Source organism: Merops nubicus, unplaced genomic scaffold (assembly GCF_000691845.1).
Source record: "Merops nubicus isolate BGI_N331 unplaced genomic scaffold, ASM69184v1 scaffold4149, whole genome shotgun sequence".
In the NCBI taxonomy this organism is placed as follows: Eukaryota; Metazoa; Chordata; class Aves; order Coraciiformes; family Meropidae; genus Merops; species Merops nubicus.
This window is the reverse complement of record NW_008631500.1, coordinates 50,000-64,671: the sequence shown is the minus strand read 5'-3', so window position 1 is coordinate 64,671 and position 14,672 is coordinate 50,000. Positions and strand designations below refer to the sequence as shown.

The following is a 14,672-nucleotide window of genomic DNA, read 5'->3' as shown; positions in this document are numbered from 1 at the left end:
AGCTCTCTCAGTACCTGTGGGTGTATTTTGACTTGGAAACTTATAATCACAGAACAATGGAATGGTTTGGATTGAAAGGAACCTTTAAAGACCATCTAGGCCATCCTACCAGTCTTTTCCCCTGGTCTTCATTTTATTTTGTGTTTTTTACATGGAGCTGTCAACTGGGAAGAAGTTTTTATATATTCATCTCCTTTTTAGCTGCTCTACTTTTGCCCATATATAAAGGTTTGGACCATTTGAGCTGCCCTACCTCCACCCACCGAGTGTCTGAGGGAGATATATAGTATTTTTTTCCTCTGAGATTAACAGCTTACCCAAGTCCTTACACCTACATACCTATTATGGCCCTGGAAGCAGTAGCTGTAAATCTCATAGACTTCTTTCTTACTATAAACTATATCCAAATTGTTTATACAAGCCTGTGCAAGCTGTCAGAAGGAGTATGTGCAGTATCCTGAACACAGAGCAGAGCAGTGGCAGTGACCAGCAGCTCCTGGGACTAGTGGGAGTGGGTTTGCAGGAGGAGTGCCACAGAAGAGAGTACAGGGTGGGAGCTGAGCCTTGTGTATTTCATACTTGTGTTATAGTAAGGGTAGGATTTGGAAAGAGCCCAGCTGAGTCACGCTTGAGTCTCAGTGTATGCAGCTGGACGGTGCTGCATGGCAGGGTGTGATCCTGCCTGCTGCTCCTCAGCAGCCCTTGGGTTACATTAGCAAAGCCCTTGCCCCTGAGGTTCAGAGATGCAGCTCAGAAAAGAACCGGCTGTTTGGGAGGATCCAAATTAACCTGTGGTGAAGGGAGAGACAGAGAAAGACCAGCAGTGACAGGAGTGGGACTCACCAGTCCTGAATTTTTCACATTGACATTGTACCTAGGAAGAGCTTTCAAGCTGCCCCTTCTTGGATGGGAGTGAAAGCAGATTTATGAGATAAACTTAAAGGAGAAATAAAACAAAGCCAAATAAGCAAGAAGTAGTATCCTTGAGTGTGTTTGGAAGGAGGCACGTAGCCCCCATAAAAATAACTGGCTCATTTTGAAACTACCCCAAAGCTTTCCCATTTTAGAGACGCTGAGAAGCAGGAGCCTGGAGGGATTGGAGGTGCGCACAGCATGAAAAGTGGATACCAGCCTTTGTCTCCCTGGGGGCAGACCACCAAGGGACAAGCTCAAATCTGTTGTAAGGTGGCTCCGAGGAATTCCTTTTTGACAGATCTCACATGGTGGCAAATTATTCCTCCCTCTTGTCCCCCTACCATTCCCCCAAGCCATGTTTCGCGGGGAAGGGAGAGTCTGAGAGACCCTTTGCACCCGCTCCCCAGAAGGACAGACGGTGCCTGGCTCCTGCTCCCAAGTGGAAGCCTTTGCTGATTAACTGATCCTCAGCAAAAATCAGTGTTGTATGGAAAAAATCCCCAGCACCTGCTAGCAAAACAAAGTTATTCATAACGTACGGCTGGGTGGCCCAATCTTCACTTCCTGGGGACGGCCTGAATTACACTTGCTACATGCTGCGTGGCCTTTCTCCCGTGTGAAATTACATGCAGGCAGCAGCAGGATTTGCAGCTCTGAGGAAGGTTAGGATTTACAGCGCTGTCTCTTGTGAGGGCTTACTCTGCAGAAATGGTCATTTTGTCTTCATCTTCTCTTTTGGGGATAAACACATCATGGTATAATCATATATATGGAAAAAGGTGTCTTTGTGCTCATCGGGGAGCAGGTAGCCCCATGAATCTAGCCCCTGCTGTAAGTCTGGTAGTGTCAGTCAGTTTTTTTTCCTCCGCTTCTGCCTAGGGTTGAATGTGTATTTTTAATTCATTTCCCTATGGCACAGATTCTGAATTCTTTTTCTGTATTCTGCTTTCTTTTCCTAGCCAGTAAATTGTTAACTTTTCCTAGCTGGATAAATTATTGTGAAGTGCAACTCAAAGAAGATGTCTAGCTAGAGAAAGTGCTGGTTTTATGTGTCTTTTCTGCTATTGTCATTTGACAACATGCAACTGATAATGCCTTTCTAATGAGGGAAGAGTATAAAATCCATGGCTACCTCTAGTCTGTGGCAGAGATTTGCTGGTAGAATGACACCTTGGCGTTTAAAGTCCTAGATCAATAACTTCCATGTGCCTTAAATATTTCCATGAATTTAGAAGATTTTTCCATAGTTCTGCTCTATGGAAGAGGCTCCTTCCAAAAGGGGGCACTGACATACATGGGCTCCCACCTCCTTGTTGCAATATTGACAACAGATAGTGAAAAACATGTTTTCCTGTCACTTTTGCGACTTGATGGAAGCCTTAAATAAGTAACAACTACAATCCAGTCAAGATGTTTTGTAACCTTCATTGCACCTGTTTTGCAAGTCATCACGGCCTGGTCAGCAGAAGTTTTTGTGCAGGCAGATTGCTGTAGTTGGTAGAAAACAGTACCGAGAAGAGGCTTCATTCAAGGGTGTGGATTTGCCTGTGTGAAAAGCTTGTAGGTTTAGTGTGCTGATGATTAAACCAATAAGAATAGATACACTACTGCCGATGATGCTGGGTAAAAGGAAGGAGTTACTCATAAGATTGAGGTCACTTCCAACAAAATCAAGAGCTTCTGTTCCTGCTGCAGATGTCTGGCTTCACTACGTACTATTCAGACTTAGCGTGCTTATGAAGTTAATGTTCCTCTGCCTCCTAATAAAGACCTTTACATTTTCAAGCACAGCTGTTTGCTGTGAAGCTGATTCTTTAATAGATTTTAAATAGCTACATTTTGAAAGAGAATTTTCACAACTCTTCTGAGAAAGAAGTAACTCCAAATTGTAATATTTTTCCATACCATAAGGTCACCGCTCCTCTCCTGTGTGAGGAGGCACCCCCTCTTTCTCAGCCTCTCTTTAACCTCAGTTGAGGTTCAAGCTTTTAAGTTAAGGTTTTCTGACTCTTTTTGTTCCTGTGCATGACTACCTTGACTCCCAGAAATTTGTCATATGAAGTTGAGAAACTTGTTTTTACTTCTCCCAGCCCTGAGGACCCTATAGCTAAGACCTTCACTTGGTTCTTGTAGTGAAGACAGAAGTTAAACCACAGGTTGATTTCTTTTCTCTTTCATCTTATTGCAAAGGGTGTAATTGAGCTTGGAGGGTAAGAAGGGGGAGAGGACCTTTTCTTTTTCTTTTATTCTCTTCTTCCTGTTGTGGCCTTCTAAACGTTTACTCCTTCTCCTTGCTGAAGTTTACCTGCTGTATTCCCTATATTCTATAAAAGTCCATTTGGCTCTTGTTTAATATTTTCAGAGTTTACCCAAGAGGTATAAGCATTGTTTTCTTCTTCAAGTATTTTAAGGTATGGAGATCTTTGGGATTAGAAGAATTAGCCTAGGGAGAAGGAATCAAACAAAGGATCACACAGCACTTGTTTCATATCTGCACATTGAATTAGAGCCACTTTTTTTTGGTGTGAAGGAATCCTGGCAGTTCCTGGGACTGGAGTCTTCCTTCTCAGTCTGGTGGGGTGTTGTTATGTTTGGATGCAGCCCAGACTGGAGGTTTCCACAGCCAAGATGAGAAAAAGGAATGATGCTTATACTTCACTCAGTTCTAAGGAGCACCAGCCACCTGCAGATCCCTATAGCTATTCTGCAAGCTTTGGGTTATATAGTTAATCTTTATTCAAGGAGCAAAGGAGAATGAATAAGTGGAGAACTGAATTTGAAATTTCAGAGTTCTGCATGATGTTCAAGATTATTTTAAAGAGTATGAATAATCAAGACACACTATTCTATGTCTCTCTTCCTTCCTTCCTTCCCACCTCAAGGCCAGGTTATTTTGTGAGCTGGAGTGCAAAGATGCTGGATTCCTACTCTGTGTAATCTTGTTACCAACTTGGGGAGTTAGAAGTTGTTGTTTTGTTTTGTTTTTTTTTTTTTTTGTCTTTTATTAGATCTGTTTCTTTTCTTCAGACTAACCATGTTGAAGAGTACCAGGGGATTTTGTTTTTAGTAGTTCCTGCCCAAGCATTTCAAAATCAAGCAAAAGTAATCACAACCTTTCTCTTTACTTGAAACCGTAACATTTTTTTGACAAGAAATGCCTTTAAAGAAATTCCTCTTAATTTATGATGGGTTGCTTTGTACTTTGTTTCTGTAACCTATCGCATTACATTTCCTGTGCATTGAGTCTGTATGTATTATGAGCTCTTAAAAACAAATATCCCAGAAGAAAGGAATTCAGTAAATGAATAAAACATTCTCGGGTAGTCTAAGTGGCAGTTTAATAGCTCATCCATTGGGACTTTCAAATAATATAATGATGATGGCCATATAAATATATGGATAGATGAATAACTTCAATGAGGAGTTTGTTACAACTCTGCCTACCACATACGAAATGAAATCAAACTCTGAAAGTGCTGCCTGATGAGAAGGTTCAATTTTTCCAGTGCCAACCCTGAAATTCGACCTAAAAATATACAAACTGTGTGTTTGTATATACATATGTATACATAACTAAAACATGCATTCACAAACATACACACACGTATACTATATTGTTTCTAGGTGGAATTTAGTGTTTCAAGACTGATCCTGATTGCACTGAACCACTAAAACTTTGTAGACTATTGACATGGCTGGATTTGCAGCAATGTATTTGAGATTAGGAGTTATCCCTGGATTTCTCTAAAAATAAATAGATAAATGGCATGGGAGCGTAAGCTTGGCGTGTTATCTTGCCTGGGATGTACACAACTTTTTCATTAGGTTCACCTAATCACATATCTTTGTAAATGTCTACTCTGATGCATGTCTGCCACGCTGGAGTCTGTAACCGTGGCTATGGCTAACCTGAAGGTAAAGTTTTAAATAATTTCTGGTTGTAGCAATGGATTTCTCAGCAAAACTTATTTCTGATTATGATGGACATAGAAACCAGGTATTGGTGGCCATGAGTGACAGAGAGAAGCCAATTCAGGCTGAACTATGGTGTGGATGGGAGAAACTAGACCACCAAATGAGGCATATGATTAATTTCATTATTCCAGAGAGACCTATTTCTGGGAAGTTGCTGAGCTACAGTGAAATGAAGTCTGGGTGCTCATATGAAGCATAATATCAGTTTCCATTGTAATCCAGCAAAAATTCACTTTGTCTTATCAGTGGGAAGAGACTGCTTTTGCAGTATAGATAGAGGATGCTGAAGTGCTGTTGACGAAAGGCAGCGATACAGTAATTTGTCTTTTGAGTATTTTAATAGTGCCACACCACAGAAGAGGCACAGCCCTTTATTTTGTTATGAGTTGGGTCTCTCTCATTAAAATTTCTCATTCCTCTTGGCTGACTTTTCCTTGGCAGCATACCATATATTGGTTGTATTTTCTACTTGAAAAGAGAGTCTCCCACGCTAGGCTGAAGCAGCAGCTTTTAGTGGCAATACTCAAAAGTGATCACATAAAGCCCCATGAAAATAAGGAACTTTGATATTTTCACACTAGTGGATTAAGTTGATGAATGTTTGCTGTGCTGAAAAATAGGGTGCTGCTGCTCTGATCCTTTAGCTGAGTGAAATGGCAACAACAATAAAAATATCTTTCATAGCTGAAGTAAAAAAATTCTGTTGTGGGTCTCCTGGGAATCAAACTGAGCATGGGGAAAGGACAGGGAGATGTGGTCCCTCACATACACAAAGCATACTGGAGAATTGTGCATGTTTGACATACAAACTCTGTGAGATGAGATGTTAACCATTAATAGGTCAGGATGTGATAAATTCTCACATTTTTGTTTTCTTTTTAAAGAGTTTTTGTTGTTGTTGTTGTTGGTATAAAAGAAAAGAAAATAAGAAGGAAACAAAGCAAGGTGAGAACTGCATGTGAAAATGAGTGTATTGAAAGATAAGTGCTCTGACAAACACTTAGGAGAATTACCAAATTGATTAATGTGTAAAGCAATAGGATATGGACTGTGGGATCAGGAAGTCAAGTGTTTTGTGTGAACATCAGTGTGTTAAACTGATGGTCCTTAGAACTTAAAACTGCAGTAGTCATTCAGTTATATTGGAAGTGATAACTAACATGAATTCATATTCCAAAACTTGCATGCAATTTATAAATCTCCTAGGGGATGTTGAAATCATGTTGGAAATTTAAATTAACCCCTGTCATTATCGACAACTTTTCCTATCCTTTTCTACTCTGTATTCTAGCTTGGAGAAAACTACGTTTTCTAGAAGCTTTTAAATGACAGTGAGAACAATGTATGTGTGCAGTGGGTCTTTCAATAATTGCCTTTTAGAATTGATTTCTGTGATTTTCATGAGTAGCAGTGAATGTACTCTGTAACAAAGAAACTTACTCACACTGCCTCACTGTAAGCACCTGCCTGGTTTCCTTAGGCTCCTTTCCTCTGCTTTCATTGGGAAGCAATAAGCAGGACCTGGCTTCCCGCTTCTGCAGCACCCTCCAGCAAACTTCAGCTGGTGTCTCCACTTACCCATGTCTCTGTTTAGCTTCCCAATTTAGATCCCTGAAGCAAGGCACTGAGGCTAGTCCTATTCCACAATAGGATGGTATGGGGAGAGACTGATGGTAATGGAGTCATGTGCCTTATTTGTAGACAGATTCTGCTTGGGGTTGCTAAACTGAAATGTGGTGTAAGCTGGAATTCACTCCCAAATCAGGAAGCGTTTGCACTCTTGCTGGTCGGAGTGTCCTGTTGGCAGCAGGACAGGCAGTGAATTGAAAGAGGTCTTCACCTTTCTTGGATTGGGATGGCAGAACTACCCAGAGGATAGACCATTTCTTGGACATACAGAAAAAAAATGTTCATCTGAGGCCTCACGTAGGCTATGTCACCCAGTGTGTTTGGTAGCAAGTGGTGACCATAATTACAGATGCATTGTGGTGCATATGCAAGGGTAGAGTTAACTCCTACGGGCTGTCTCAGGTGTGCTGTTTCCTAACCTGACTCTTCACCTCATATTGAGTAGTTTTATTTTATTCATTGGATTTTACCTGTGCTCAATATCTGGGTATGTGTATGCATATGTATATGTGTATGCAATTGCATTTAATTAGTTATAATTCTCCCTTAATTTAGATTTTTTCTGAAGGTATTTTTAATTAAAGTAGTGGCTGGGTGGTGACTTTTGTGTACTGCTTGTTCTTAGTGACTCAAATTTCATCAACTGTGTGATGTTAACTGTCCATAAAAACCCAGTTAATGTTTGGCTATCACAGTGTTACAGGCATAATGAAAATCCTGTGTCTCATCCAAACACTGGGACTGAAAATGAGTTTTCTAGTGTGCTCTGAAAGCAAAAAATTTTAGGCTTAAATAGAGCTACTGGTGAATAAAACCAATGAATTCTGTATGTGGTTCATCCTATTTTATAAACTTATTCTAGTGTGAGTGTGTCTGATTTGAATTATTTTCACTGTGATTATTGTTCCTGACTGTATGCATGTGTGTGTAGAAGTAGTAGGGCCTCAGAGGGGTTTTTCATATTAAAACTGTTTATATACATACATATGTATAGTTACGTATATGTCCAGGTATGTGCACCTGCATATGTATTACATGTGCACACATGTAAAAATATATTCCAAAACTGGTGTGCGTGTGTGTGTTTATATATACAGTGTGTTCTCTCTTTTTGCTTTATTAAATGTATAATGACTAGTTGTTACATATATTTTATTTTTAATTAGAAATTTAATAAGTAATTCTGACGTGACACTTCACAGTACAGTTTTTATCTCTTGATCAACTCTTTCTGTTTTCTTTCTCTGTCACAGGGTGAAAGAATGATGTGATGGAGGTGAATATGGGCCGCTGGTCAGGCTCACGGCCACCTCCGTCATGCCTTGCCCTTCTGGTTGTCAAGCTCCTGGCCTCTGTTTGCCAGGTAGCTCATGGGACCACCCCACTTGGCTTTCAGTTTACACATTCCACTTACAATGCTACAGTGTACGAGAATTCTGCAGCCAGGACCTATGTCAACAGTCAAGCAAGGATGGGCATTACCTTGGCTGACCTTTCATGGGATATCAAATACAGGATAGTGTCTGGTGATGATGAGGGCTTTTTTAAAGCAGAGGAAGTCATCATTGCTGACTTTTGCTTCCTAAGAATAAGGACTAAAGGTGGGAATTCTGCTATATTGAACAGAGAAATCCAAGACAACTATTTATTGATGGTGAAAGGATCTGTCAGAGGAGAGGACTTGGAAGCCTGGACAAAAGTGAACATCCAGGTTTTGGATATGAATGACTTAAGACCTTTGTTTTCACCAACCACGTACTCTGTGACGATAGCAGAGAGCACTCCTTTAAGGACTAGCATTGCACAGGTGACCGCAACAGATGCAGATATTGGGTCCAATGGTGAATTTTATTATTACTTCAAAAACAAAGTTGATCTCTTCTCCGTTCATCCTACGAGTGGTGTTATTTCCTTAAGCGGACGGTTAAACTATGATGAGAAAAACAGGTACGATCTCGAAATTTTGGCTGTGGACCGTGGGATGAAGCTCTATGGAAACAATGGTGTAAGCAGCACTGCCAAGCTTTATGTTCATATTGAACGTATTAATGAACATGCCCCAACAATAAATGTAGTGACCCATATTCCCTTCCCATCAGACAAGGAGCCTACCTATGCAGTCGTTAATGTTGATGACCTAGATGAAGGAGCCAATGGAGAAATAGAATCTGTTTCTATTGTGGCTGGAGATCCGCTGGAACAGTTCTTTCTGACTAAAGAAGGTAAATGGATGAATGAGTACAAAATCAAAGAAAGAAAGCCTATTGACTGGGACAGCTTCCCATATGGTTATAATCTGACTCTCCAGGCCAAAGACAAGGGCTCTCCTCAGAAATTTTCTGCGGTCAAACTGGTCCACATTGCTAGTCCCAAGAAAGAAAGTATCCCTGTAAAGTTTGAAAAGGAAGCATACGATATATTGATCAGTGAATTTTCACCTCCTGGTGTGGTGGTTGCTGTAGTGAAACTGATGCCTGAGCCACAGGGTGTGGAATATATCATCTCTCCAAGTGAGGAAGCTGAGTATTTTAAGATCAATCCCAACACAGGCCTTATTACTACTGTTCGTCCTTTGAAAATCATTGAGAAGGACCTCTATACATTAGAAGTATATACGAACAAAGGTGGTGATTTAAAAGCACTGGTTACTGTCAGGTTAGAAGATGCCAACGATCACACTCCGGAGTTTCAGCAGCCCTCCTACAGCTCATTTGTCAATGAAAGTGTCCCTGTGGGGTCTAGTGTTCTGGCAGTTTCAGCAGTTGATAAAGACAGGGGAGAAAATGGATACATAACATACAGCATTGCAAGTCTGAACTCGCTACCATTTACAATAAACCAGTTTACAGGTGTCATCAGCACATCTGAAGAACTGGATTTTGAGTCCTCGCCAGAAAGCTACAGGTTCATTGTGAGAGCTTCTGACTGGGGTTCTCCCTACCGCCATGAAAGTGAGGTGAACGTCACCATATACATAGGCAACGTCAACGATAACAAACCCCTCTTTGAGAAGGTGGCCTGTCAGGGAGTGATTTCTTCTGATTTTCCGGTTGGCGGGCACATCACTGCTGTTTCTGCAATAGACATAGATGAGTTAGAGCTTGTGAAGTACAAAATAATCTCTGGAAATGAACTTGGCATTTTTTATTTAAATCCTGACTCTGGTGTTCTGCAACTTAAAAAATCTCTAATAAATTCTGGCATAAAGAACAGCAATTTTGGCCTTAAGATAACAGCAACTGATGGAGAGAACTTTGCTGATGCTATGTTTGTTAATATTTCAGTAGTTCAAGGGAAAGTGTCTTCAAAGACCTTTAGCTGTAGAGAAACCAGAGTTGCTCAGAAGCTAGCAGAAAAATTACTCAAAAAGGCAAAAGCAAATGTGAAGCTGAATTTGGAAGACGGTTTTCTCGATTTTTACTCAGTGAACAGGCAGGCACCGCATTTTGACAAATCCTTCCCTACTGATGTAAAGGTTTCAGAGGATCTGCCGGTTGGTGCCACCATCCTGAGGATAAAAGCCTATGATGCAGACTCAGGCTTTAATGGAAGAGTACTCTATACAATTTCTGATGGTAATGTAGATAGTTGTTTCAACATTGACATGGAGACAGGGGTACTTAATGTTCTTATGCCCTTGGACCGGGAAAAAACTGAGCTATATCTCCTTAATATTACAATTTATGATTTAGGTAGTCCACAGAAGTCTGCATGGAGACTGTTGACTGTCACTGTGGAGGATGCAAATGATAACAAGCCTGTTTTTTTACAGGACAGTTACTCGGTTAATATTTTAGAAAGTACGAGTCTTGGTACAGAGATTATTCAGGTAGAAGCCAGAGATAAAGACCTGGGATCTAACGGTGAAGTGACTTACTCAGTACTGACAGACACTCAGCAATTTGCTATCAACAGTTCCACAGGAATGGTGTACGTGGCCGATCAGCTAGACCGGGAATCAAAAGCAAACTACACACTGAAGATCGAGGCGAGGGACAAAGCAGAGAGTGGCCATCAGCAGTTTTCCGTTGTGCCGCTGAAAGTTTTTTTGGATGATGTCAACGATTGCTCTCCAGCCTTTATACCGTCTAGCTACAACGTGAAGGTCCTCGAGGACCTGCCAGTTGGCACTGTCATAGCTTGGTTGGAGACTCAGGATCCGGATCTGGGCTTGGGAGGGCAGGTGCGCTACTCGCTGGTGAACGATTACAACGGGCGGTTTGAGATCGACAAGGCGAGCGGGGCCATCCGCTTGAACAAGGAGCTCGATTATGAGAAGCAGCAGTTCTACAACCTCACGGTGCGTGCCAAGGACAAGGGGCGCCCCGTTTCCCTCTCTTCGGTGTCTTTTGTGGAAGTTGAAGTGGTGGATGTTAACGAAAATCTCTACACCCCCTATTTTCCTGACTTTGCCATCATTGGATCTGTAAAAGAGAACTCCCGCATCGGTACGAGTGTTTTGCAAGTTGTTGCTCGGGACGAGGACTCTGGAAGGGATGGAGAGATCCAGTATTCCATCAGGGATGGCAGCGGCCTGGGCAGATTCAGCATAGATGAAGAAACCGGTGAGTTTTGTTTCTCATTTCCATTTGCAGAGGTTTTTGCAAAAGCAGAGCTTAGGCATAATTGTTTTCTACCCTTAACAAGAAGTTTCGTTTTTCTTAACAGGCAAGATAAAATTATAAATAAGGATTTTCTAGGCACGGCAGTGACATGATTTAATTACCTGGTTACATTTATCACTCTGTGGGTGTGAAATAATAAACATTCCTTTTCAGCAGCGATGTGATGTCTCCATTTAGAAAGCAGTGATAGTTACAGAGTGACTTGTTTTCAGTCACTGCATTATCCCTTGATCATTGTAAATTACTCAGGTCACCTCCACAGAGTCGCAGCACTCATGACCTTGAATGCAGTATTAAACCCAATGAAAGGAAATAAGGAGCATGAAACAAGAATTATTTCATCCTAAAACCCATTTGTGGTCTTGTTCTTATTGTTGTTGGGAGTCATTTTTCATGAGAGTTAGCAGTCTGGAATGATACACCGTTGTGGATAATACGCTTCCTTGTAGCACAGTGTTCATTAGTGCTGGTGGGCTTGTGTAAAGGTAGAAATACAGCTTATCTGTAAATACACTGTGCTAGCTTCCCTTGGTGGTGGTGGTGTTATGCACATTGATGGTAGAAAATAGTATTAATAAAGTGAAGATTTTTAAGATGTTGAACTTCATTACCACACCACTCTACTGGAAAATGTGGAACATACTAAGCATAAAAGTCTATCTAGTAAAACCCTTACAAGCTGGGTGTTTAGTTATCTGATAGCTATTGGGAGTAATGGTGCAGCTGTGGTACTAGAAGTAGTGAGGAAATTAAAAAATACTAGTCAACAGTTTCAAAAATTATATTAAGTATGTTAGAGCTGTGGGTGTACTGTGGTTTAAGCAGACTTTGTATGTCTTTTTCTAAAGCTTTTAATTGAGAATGTGGTATTAAAACATAAGATTAAGATGTATGTTTTGGCAAATTCAAACTGTTTAATCAAACGTCAACTTTCTAAACTGAACATTATGAAAAACAGACGACATTACAAATGCTGTGGAGCCCGTCTGAGCATAAGCAGGGAAAAATATTTTTATTCTATTTGTGCTATAGTCTTTCTGCTGCAGCTGTTCACAGAGGATACAGTCAAAACCTTGTGTCCAGATACATCAACTTTGCATGTCAGAAGTCAAAAGGGCACCTTACTCTAATTTCCAGAAACATTAAGAACTCACATATCCTACAGTGCTACATAGGAGTTGACGGCATTCACGCAACATTATGTAGGCAGTTGAATGTGAATTTCAGTTTTAAGATCCTGCATTTGAAAACTTTGGCCTACTTGCTTATTGAGTAGCATCAGCTTCAGCTAAACAAGTTCTTTATAAAGCAGTGGGAAATTGGTCCAAATACTGCAGTGTTACTCTGGTAATCTCAGGATTCAACACTATTGAGCTGAAAGGAAATGGTAGGGAGAGTAAATCAGTGCATGTCTCTCATTAATGAGCTAATTATTTTTTACCCTGTGTCTAGGCTTTTAGGGGCAATAGCCCTGTTAGGACCCCCATACAGTAAAACCAAAGTCAAGTTTTGACATGAGTGGGAATTGTGCTCAACATTCCACATTAAACTTAATTAGTTTCTTTCCAGAATTGAAATTGTGGGGCAGGGAAAAAAAAAAAAACAAAAAACCAAAAAAAACCACAACTTCCTCATCTTTAGAATTTGGAAATGTTTGTCTGCCATTTATTCTTTCATGAGTGTTTTCATGAAAATGAACCAACTTGTGGTGTTTTGGTAAATCAGTCCTGAAGATACTTGATAATCCAGCAGATCAGAAGACTGTTGGATTCTTCTGTTTTCCCCAACTGTTCAATACAACTTCAGCCTTTGGAAAACCAACTTGGAGAATACTTGGGTGTGTAGCTGCAGCAAAGACAGTGTGGAGAGCAGGGCTTTTGAGTTCAGGAGTTACCCCAAGTCACATTGTTGTAACCCGAGTGCAGAATCTGACCTGCTGTGTCAAGTAGGACGCAGCATTAATACTCCGCTATTGAACGGGTAGCAACTTAAATGCTGCTGAATGATGAATCAGCTTTCTAGCTGTAGAAAACAGCTCAAGTCACATACTGAATTAATTTACAAAGAGATAGCTGTTTATTTACTTTCAGCGCAGTTAATTTGTCACTTCTAAACTGACCGACTCTATTGGCTTATGCACCATCTCTCCTGAAATTTGTAAAGGTAAGCAGGAGCGTTGAAGTACAACAAATCAATATTTTTGGCTGCTGCCTTAATGAAAAGAAGACTGCAGTATCCATTATATCATTAGGATATAAAGTGGGCCAAATTCATCCTGATGTGTGAGCAGGCTGGACTCCAAACAAGTCTGTGCTTTCAGCAAAATTCTGCTCAAGTGCATTATTTTTATTCTTCTGCAATATTCCATCTTAATGGTGTCACCCCGTATGCTGAGTGAAATGTGCCTGTGCTCCCTGAGGCACATAGATGTTGAGGAGGGGAAATGATGCAGGGATACCTGAGAAGGAGCTGGGCTGTGTGGTGGATCCACTCAGCACCATGCTGCTGCACACACGCTGGCATGGTGACTTTGTTCTTGTTCCACTATAGTTGTATACAGGTGCATATAGGTGCATCTCACTCCACTAAGCTATTGGTGTCATTTCTACAACAGGCTGTTCTCCATTCGGGTCTGAACAGTGGTTTGTTGTCAGTGAGCTGGGGAGTGTCCTCTGTATTGGCCAGCATGGGTCTCTGTGTGTAGGGTGTGTGGGCAAATCTCTGTGCTGTTAGTTTGGTAAGAGATGTGCCATGAGGGTGAGTCTGGGATCTCCTTCCCCCAGTGCTGCTCCTTGCCTTTGGTTGTAAAGACTCAGTTTTGAGGGTTATCATTCTTAGAGTATTCACTGCCAAGTACCCTAGTTCATAGTACTTCTAGTTCTGGTTCTAGTAACCAGAAGCATAGCATGGTTTTGTGAGCTAGAAGTATTCGGTGAAGTGAAATTTTACATCTGTTTGGTCCCAGAGCTTTGTGAATCACTTCGAAATTCGTTTCAGTGGATTTACTCTAGTATTCCAGGAGTCAGCAATAGTACAAATTTGTAAATCAGTAAAAACTCTCCTGATGTAGGAGGCAGCAGTTTCTGACTTCCTCCAGCTCCATCCCTGGATTCTCACTAGTGCCTTAGCCAGCACACTAAATTTCTCTTGGGTTTACAACTCAGGTTATGATTTGTAGCTAAAAAAATAGTTTTAAAATTTTGTATTTTAATAGAGAACCCTTATTTGTTGATTCTGATTCGTTGGTTCTGATTTGTTGATGTGTTTGAGTTTGTCACCAGCCTAGGTATACAGTTCAAACTCATGGATTTTCTGTCTTCATTGGCCTGTTTATTGCTGTTTATTGTTGGTATAAATGTCACGAGCTTGCCATTTAAGATCCCTGCACTGAGGGACGTGTAACATAATCCTGCCATTTATGGATTCTCTTTTTCCTTCGCTCTCCTGTTCAGAGCCATTTTTTTTCCTTTATCTCTCCCATTCTCTTGCACGCGAGAAATGTATTCTATATGCTGAAATAAAATCGTC

General features: G+C 40.8%; 1 pseudogene across 1 annotated transcript; it reads left to right on the top strand.

Moving 5' to 3' along the window:
• Positions 1 to 7,801: 7,801 nt before the first annotated feature.
• Positions 7,802 to 11,116, top strand: LOC103779919 (annotated as a pseudogene). The gene has a single exon (XR_608198.1). The product of XR_608198.1 is annotated as a protocadherin Fat 3 pseudogene (transcript).
• Positions 11,117 to 14,672: the final 3,556 nt, after the last annotated feature.